This window comes from Monodon monoceros, unplaced genomic scaffold (assembly GCF_005190385.1).
Source record: "Monodon monoceros isolate NGI ecotype Baffin Bay Population unplaced genomic scaffold, NGI_Narwhal_1 Super_Scaffold_12, whole genome shotgun sequence".
Classification (NCBI taxonomy): domain Eukaryota; kingdom Metazoa; phylum Chordata; class Mammalia; order Artiodactyla; family Monodontidae; genus Monodon; species Monodon monoceros.
Genome location: NW_021703768.1, coordinates 120,097,738 through 120,106,605, shown reverse-complemented (window position 1 = coordinate 120,106,605; position 8,868 = coordinate 120,097,738). Strand labels below are relative to the sequence as shown.

The 8,868-nt window shown below is 39.5% G+C and overlaps 1 pseudogene; it reads left to right on the top strand.

Moving 5' to 3' along the window:
- Positions 1-7,444: 7,444 nt before the first annotated feature.
- On the top strand, positions 7,445-8,074 carry LOC114892981 (annotated as a pseudogene).
- The last annotated feature ends 794 nt before the right edge of the window (positions 8,075-8,868 follow it).

The window sequence follows — 8,868 nt, the reverse complement described above, 5'->3', positions numbered from 1 at the left end:
ACACAGAACATTCTCCAGGATAGATCACATCTTGGGTCACATCAAGCCTTGGAAAATTTAAGAAAATTGAAAAAAAGCATCTTTTCTGACCACAACACTATGAGATTGGAAATCAATTACAGGGAAAAAACTGTAAAAGACACAAATACACGGAGGCTAAACAGTGCACTACTAAATAACCAAGAATTCACTGAAGAAATCAAAGAAGAAATCAAAAATACATAGAAACAAGTGACAATGAAAACACGAAGACCCAGAACCTATGGGACACAGCAAAAGCAGTTCTAAGAGGAAAGTTTGTAGCAATTCATTCTCACCTCAAGAAACAAGAAAAATCTCAAATAAACAATCTAACCCCTACACTTAAAACAACTAGAGAAAGAAGAACAATGAAAACCCAAAGTCAGTAGAAGGAAAGAAATCATAAAGATCAGAGCAGAAACAAATGAAATAGAAATAAAGAAAACAATAGCAAAGATCAATAAAACTAAAAGCTTGTTCTTTGAGAAGATAAACAAAATGGATAAACCCTTAGCCAGACTAATCAAGAAAAAAAGGGAGAGGATGCAAATCAATAAAATTAGAAATGAAAAAGGAGAAATCACAACTGACACTGCAGAAATACAAAGGATTATAAGAGACTACTACAAACAACGATATGCCAATAAAATGGACAACCATGAAGAAATGGACAAATTCTTGGAAAGATACAATTTTCCAAGACTGAACCAGGAAGAATTAGAAAATATAAACAGACCTATCACAAGTAATGTAATTGAAACCGTAATTAAAAATCTTCCAACAAACAAGAGTCCAGGACCAGATTGCTTCACGGGCAAATTCTATCAAACATTTAGAGAAGAGCTAACACCGATACTTCTCAAACTCTTCCAAAAACTTGTGGAGGGAGAAACACTCCCAAATTCATTCTACGAAGCCACCATCATCCTGATACCAAAACCAGACAAAGATGTCACAAAAAAAGAAAACTACAGGCCAATATCACTGATGAACATAGATGCAAAATTCCTCAACAAAATACTAGCAAACAGAATCCAGCAGCACATTAAAAGCATCATACACCATGATCAAGTGGGGTTTATCCCAGGAATGGAAGGATTCTTCAATATACACAAATCAATGTGATACACCATATTAACAAAGTGAAGGGTAAAAACCATATGATAATCTCAATAGATGCAGAAAAAGCTTTTGACAAAATTCAACACCCCTTTATGATAAAAACTCTCCAGAAAATGGGCATAGAGGGAACCTACCTCACCAAAATAAAGGGCATATATGACAAACCCACAGCAAGCATCATACTCAATGGTGAAAAACTGAAAGGATTTCCTCTAAGATCAGGAACAAGACAAGGATGTCCACTCTCACCGCTCTTATTCAACATAGTTTTGGAAGTCCTAGCCACAGCAATCAGAGAAGAAAAAGAAATAAAAGGAATACAAATTGGAAAAGAAGAAGTAAGACTGTCACTATTTGCTGATGACATGATACTATACATAGAAAATCCTTAATATGCCACCAGAAAACTACTAGAACTAATCAATGAATTTGGTAAGGTTGCAGAATACAAAATTAATGCACAGAAATCTCTGGCATTCCTATAGAGCAACAGTGAAAAATCAGAAAGAGAAATCAAGGAAACAGTCCCATTTACCATTGCAACAAAAAGAATAAAATACCTAGGAATAAACCTGCCTAAGGAGGCAAAAGACTTGTACTCAGAAAACTATAAAACACTGATGAAAGAAATCAAAAATGACATAAACAGATGGAGAAATATACCATGTTCTTGGATTGGAAGAATCAATATTATGAAAATGGCTATACCACCCAAAGCAATCTACAGATTCAGTGCAATCCCTATCAGACTACCAATGGCATTCTTCACAGAATTAGAACAAAATAATCTTTCAGTTCGTATGGAAACATAAAAGACCTCCAATAGCCAAAGCAATCTTGAAAAAGAAAAACGGAGTTGGAGGAATCAGTCTCCCTGACTTCAAACTATACCACAAAGCTCCAGTAATCAAGACAGTATGGTACTGGCACAAAAACAGAAATATAGATCAATGGTACAGGATAGAATGCCCAGAGATAAACGCACACATATATGGGCACCTAATTTACAACAAAGGAGGCAAGATCATACAATGGAGAAAAGACAGCCTCTTCAATAAGTGGTGCTGGGAAAACTGGACAGCTACATGTAAAAGAATGAAATTAGAACACTACCTAACACCATACACAAAAATAAACTCCAAATGGATTAAAGACTTAAATGTAAGACCAGGCACTATAAAACTTTTAGAGGAAAACATAGGAAAAACACTCTTTGACATAAACTACAGCAAGATCTTTTTGGACCCACCTCCTAGAATAACAGAAATAAAAACAAAAATATGCCAACACATTTATATGGAATCTAAAAAAGGCAGGACAGGAATAAAGACGCAGATGTAGAGAATTGGCTTGAGGACACAGGGAGGGGGAAGGGTAAGCTGGGACGAAGTGAGAGAGTGCCATGGACATATATACACTACCAAATGTAAAATAGATAGCTAGTGGGAAGCAGCCACATAGCACAGGGAGATCAGCTCGGTGCTTTGTGACCACCTAGAGGGGTGGGATAGGGAGGGTTGGGAGGGAGACGCAAGAGGGAGGAGATATATGGATATATATATATGTAGAGCTGATTCACTTTGTTATACAGCAGAAACTAATACCATTGTAAAGCAATTATACTCCAATAAAGATGTTAAAAAAAAGTTATTATAAAAAAATTAGAAAAGAAGATGTGACACATATATACAATGGAATATTACTCAGCCATATAAAGAAATGCAATTGAGTTATTTGTAGTGAGGTGGATGGAACTAGAGTTTGTCATACAGAGTGAAGTAAGTCAAAAAGAAACAAATACCATATGCTAACCCATATATATGGGATCTAAAAATAAAGTTGACTGATGAACCTAGTTGCAACGCAGGAATAAAGGGGTAGACATAGAGAATGGACTTGATGACATGGTGTGAGAGAGCAAAGCTGGGGCAAAGTGAGAGTAGCATCAACATATATACACTACCCAATGTAAAGTAGTTGTCTGGTGGGAAGCAGCCGCATAGCACAGGGAGATCTGCTCGGTGCTTTGATGACCTAGAGGGGTGGGATAGGGAGGGTAGGTGGAAGGCTCAAGAGGGAGGGGATACGGGGACGTGTGTATGCATATGGCTGATTCACTTTGTTGTGCAACAGAAACTAACACGGTATTGTGAAGCAATTATACTCCAATAAAGATCTATTTAAAAAATAAAAACTAAAAATAAAAAAATAATAATAAAATATTTTCCACCGTTATGATCGTACCTATCTCTGCCATCGACACTGAATTTTGTAAGGTCAGTAGTGGCGGTGACCTTAGGAAATCTGATTCAGCCCCCTTTTTTTGGTAGCTGGCAAAACAGAGGGAGTTGCCCCAACCATACGTCTAATTGGTAAAGACATCTTGACCCTCATTCTCTATTCCACATGTGCTAATAACAGATGGCACTGAATTTTCATGTAGAAAGAAAACAACAACAACAAAATCCCATCACCTTTTATCAATGACATAGGCTTAGTATCACTGATGATGATGCTACAGATACTTCCTACCAGTGGCATGTCAATATTTCTCTCCAACTATTTATTTCATGGGTTGGGCTGATGTAGCCACGCTCTCATTTAATAAACTTGGAATACAGCACGATTGTAAGCTCCCACAAGGATGGGTTGCATAGGGTTAAAGAGGAGGAAAAAAGTCTTTCTAGTTAGATATGAGCCCAAATCTCAGCTTTACCCTTTATAGAAATGACCTGGGCAAGTTATTCAATTTCTCTAAGCCTCAGTTTTCTCATTTAAAAACTGAATTTTTTAAAATTGGGATATAGTTGATTTATAATGGTGTGTTAGTTTCTGCTATACAACAAAGTGAATCAGCTATACATATCCCCTCCCTCTTGGACCTCCCTCCCATCCCACCCATAGGAACTTCTTCAGAGGGCTGTTGTGAGGAATGAATAAATGCATTGATGAGCATAAGCATGGATAGTGTAATACCTGGCACACAGCAAGCATCTGACATACAGCTTTTGCTGTATTTGGTTAAAATCCCAAAGCTTGGGTGGATAGACCTAGAGTCTGTCATACAGAGTGAAGTGAGTCAGAAAGAGAAAGACAAATACCGTATGCTAACACATATATATGGGATTTAAGAAAAAAAAAATGTCACGAAGAACCTAGGGGTAAGACAGGAATAAAGACACAGACCTACTAGAGAATGGACTTTAGGATAGGGGGAGGGGGAAGGGTAAGCGGTGACAAATTGAGAGAGACGTGGACATATATACACTACCGAATGTATAATGGATAGCTAGTGGGAAGCAGCTGCATAGCACAGGGAGATCAGCTCTGTGCTTTGTGACCACCTAGAGGGGTGGGATAGGGAGGGTGGGAGGGAGGGAGACGCAAGAGGGAGGAGATATGGGGATATACGTATATGTAGAGCTGATCCACTTTGTTATAAAGCAGAAACTAGCACACCATTGTAAAGCAATTATACTCCAATAAAGATGTAAAAAAAAATCCCAAAGCTTGGCAACTGCCTGGATTAGAGAGGCAGGGAGAAAAGGAGCAGAAGGCAGCATCACAGATGAGGGTAAGGTTTCAAGCCCAGGTTACTAGACATTCCTAGTCCTCTCCAGTATCCACCTTCTCTCTCCCTCCCAAACATGAGAGACCCTGCATTTCCCAGCCTCCTATCAGTTAGGTGGGGGCCATGACTGGGACTAAGGTGAGACCGGTAAGTTGCCTAAAGTAAAAAATATAAGGAACCACTGGCTTTTGGGGTCACACCAGTGCCAGGCCTGTGTTTGCATGACCCAGAGAGCCCATGCCTCCTTAGATGTCACACTAAGGGCTTCACTTCTCTCAGCCTCATCCCAACCCTGAGTAAAGCCATGTGACGAGGGCTGGCCAGTGAGCTGCACCTGGAAGTGACCCTCAAGAGCCAGTACTGGACAATCCTCCATGCCCTCTGCCTCTGCCTCTGCAACTGAGGAGGCTGCCGGTTCTAGATGGTGGAGATCAGTGGCTCCATGTCATAGAGTCCCTTGCCAGCCTACATGGACATGTAGCATGATGGAGAGAGGAAATTGTGTTGAGCCACTGAGGTGTGAAGAAGCTTTTTTTTTTTTTTTTTTTTTTTTGCTGCTGTTGCTGCTGCAACAAACTTAGCCTGTTTTTATTCTCATTATTAGCATTATCCCAATCAAAATAAATCACTTCATTTTTGTCACTCTTCTGAGAATCGAGCCCAGGCAGAGTGAAGTTGAAATGTTAGCCTTGGCCCGTTCTAGTTGTATTTTCTCTGAACTTCAGTTACCTTGGTCGATAAAATTGCACTAATAAGCCATGACTTGCAGGGTTCCTGGGTGAGGTTGAAGTGCAGGGTTGCATTCTAGCTGGCTGTAAGTGGGAATGTCCTTCTTGAGAGGCTTCTCGTGGCAAGGGAATGTCTCTATATCCCCAAGACCTAGCACAGTGTCTTGGCATGTTACAAACATTTAATAGATGTTTGTTGATGAAGTAAAAAAAGACTGCTTTACGAGTTATAACAAATTTTCTACAGAGTAAAAGCTATGAGCCATCAGTCAACCAAGAAAATGGCCCAGATTTTCTCCTGGGTCTCCCTGTGAATCTCTTATTCTTTCAGTGCCTGCATCAGCTGAGTTGTCAAGGTTACCTGCATCATCTTTGAAATATTATTAGATGTTGACCCATATTGTGTCAAAATTATACATAGATCTGAATGTGTGTTTGCCTCCCCTACTGTTCTGACTACTCTTATTCTCTTTTCTCATCTGTTTCCCTCATTCTACTGTGTTTAAATTGATGAAAGAGTTTAAAGCCTGGCTCTTTACCAGAATGAGATATTCTGTATTATACTGACTTAGTGAGATTTCAAGGGACTTACATTCAAACCTTGAATAAGTTGCAAAGTTCTTTTCTTAGCATTTAGGTGACATTCCATCTGTTCCTTCTAAATTAAGTAGATACGACCTGGAGTTCCCCTCATAGTTCTGATCAGTTCTCTTACATTCTTAAGCTTTCATCTTTACCACCATCATCCCCACCCCCGTCATCTTAAGCTTTCATCATTATCACCATCATTGTCTCAGCAGTGTATTTATCTGGTCCTCTGTTACTCTGTTTACTCTAAGTGCTCCACATGCCTTGTATCACTTAGAATAGTGAAACACATGCCAGTATTAGTCCTATTCTACAGATGAGAAAGTTGAGGTTCAAGAGAATAAGAAACTTAGATATCAGATATAGGTAACTAAATACCAGAGCAAAGATTAAACTCAGGTTCGGTTTGACTCCAAATCCTGTGACCTTACCTTGCCGTTGTACTGACTAAGCAAGAGATAAACATGAAGGGGATCTCAAAGGTGACCCAATTCCTTCCTGTTTCATTAAGTTTTAAAACATATATTTGAAAAATGGCAGTGATACCTAATATTCTGAGTATTTCAGTAGGGATGGGAAATGGGGAAGAATAATTGGCAGCCCAGTCTGAAGAATTGGGCTTAAGTAAAACATTACTTAGAAAAACATCCCCCATTTCTTTATAACCTACATTTTTAAGAGAACAGGAAGGGGAGACAATTTGGCAAAATTGTTTATTGAGAGACAATTTTTTTTTTTTTTTTTTGCGGTACGCGGACCTCTTACTGTTATGGCCTCTCCCGTTGCGGAGCACAGGCTCCGGACGCGCAGGCTCAGCGGCTATGGCTCACGGGCCTAGCTGCTCCACAGCATGTGGGATCTTCCCGGACCGGGGCACGAACCCGTGTCCCCTGCATCGGCAGGCAGACTCTCAACCACTGCGCCACCAGGGAAGGGAAGCCCCCTGAGAGACAATACTTTTTAAGAATCACATTTAAAGGTGTGCATGGCTAGGGACTTCCCTGGTAGCGCAGTGGTTAAGAATCCGCCTGCCGATGCAGGGCACACGGGTTCGAGCCCTGGTCCGGGAAGATCGCACATGCCGCGGAGCAACTAAGCCCGTGAGCCACAACTACTGAGCCCGTGAGCCACAACTACTGCAGTCCGTGTGCCACAACTACTGAAGCCCACACACCTAGAGCCCGTTCTCCGCAACAAGAAGCCACCGCAGTGAGAAGCGTGCACACCGCAACGAAGAGTAGTCCCCACTCACCGCAACTAAAGAAAGCCTGTGCGCAGCAACGAAGACCCAACGCAACCAAAAATATAAATAAATAAATGTATTAAAAAAAAGGCAAGATTAAAAAAGTTAAGGAAAAATAGCTCTCCAGCCCCCTCCCCCTCAGATGTGGCTGGAGCTTGAGGCGTGCAGGGCCGGAGACGCAGCAGACCCAGGACCCAGAGCTGCTCGGAGGCGGTGAATAATAGCTCTTCAAGTCTGCAATAAAAAATGGCCTCCAATAAAACTACATTGCAAAAAATGGGAAAGAAACAGAATGGGAAGAGTAAAAAAGTCGAAGAGGCAGAACCTGAAGAATTTGTGGTAGAAAAAGTACTGGACCATCATGTAGTGAATGGGAAGGTGGAGTATTTCCTGAAGTGGAAGGGATTTACAGATGCAGACAATACCTGGGAACCCGAAGAAAATTTAGATTGTCCAGAGTTAATTGAAGCATTTCTTAATTCTCAAAAAGCTGGTAAAGAAAAAGATGGAACAAAAAGAAAATCTTTATCCGACAGTGAATCTGATGAATCTAGCAAATCAAAGAAGAAAAGAGATGCTGCTGACAAACCAAGAGGTTTGGCCAGAGGTCTCGACCCAGAGTGAGTAACTGGTGCCACAGACATGAGTGGAGAATTCATGTTTCTCAGGAAGTGGAAAGATTCAGATGAGGCGGACTTGGTGCTGGCAAAAGAGGCAAATATGAAGTGTCCTCAAACTGTAATTGCTTTTTATGAAGAGAGACTAACTTAGCATTCTTGTCCAGAAGATGAAGCTCAATAATTGTTTGCATTGCTTTTTATATATATTTATTTTTGTTTTGATTTATTAGTGTGAAGAAATAACTACATTCTAATGAAAATCAAGTTTGATATGTTTGTTTTGAAGTAGTATTGGGGAAGTTATGGGGTTTTGGGGGGGTTTTGTTTTTGTTTTTTTTGCATCTGTAGTACTGGTTACTTTGAAGAAATAAAAGCTTTCTGTAGTTGCTTCCTTTAGCAGAAAAGAACATTTGATACCACGGTATATTATTTCCTCTGCATTAGAGAACAGCTTTTCTAAATGTTGGGGAAAATCTCCATAGTCATTACTTAATCAGAATTTAGAATTTGCATTTAACTCATATATGCCCGAGGACCATTCTGGGTTTTTTGTATGTGTATACATAAAATACATATGTAAATGGTTTGGGGTTTTTTTGGTTATTGTTTAAATACATTTACCAAAACAAAACCAGCCTTTCACAACCATGGATAAGCCCATGTTTCTGGGATTCTGTCATTTTGAGCAATATAAGAAATCACTTCAACTTAAATTGAAAATTTAAGTCTTAACCTTTCAAATTAAATAATTTTGTAATTAATTAGACAAATTAATGTAAACAATTTAAATTGGATATTTTTTTAAAGCAGCCCTACCAGAATCTGCATCCATATCTACCATCATATAAAGGCAGTTTTATATGTAAAACCCCTGAAAGGAAAATTTTATCTCTGTCAACCCAAATGAAAAAACTAGAAAAACTCTGGTATGTTTTAATTAGCCAAGCAAGACTTAGTTAAATGGACATTTAAAGC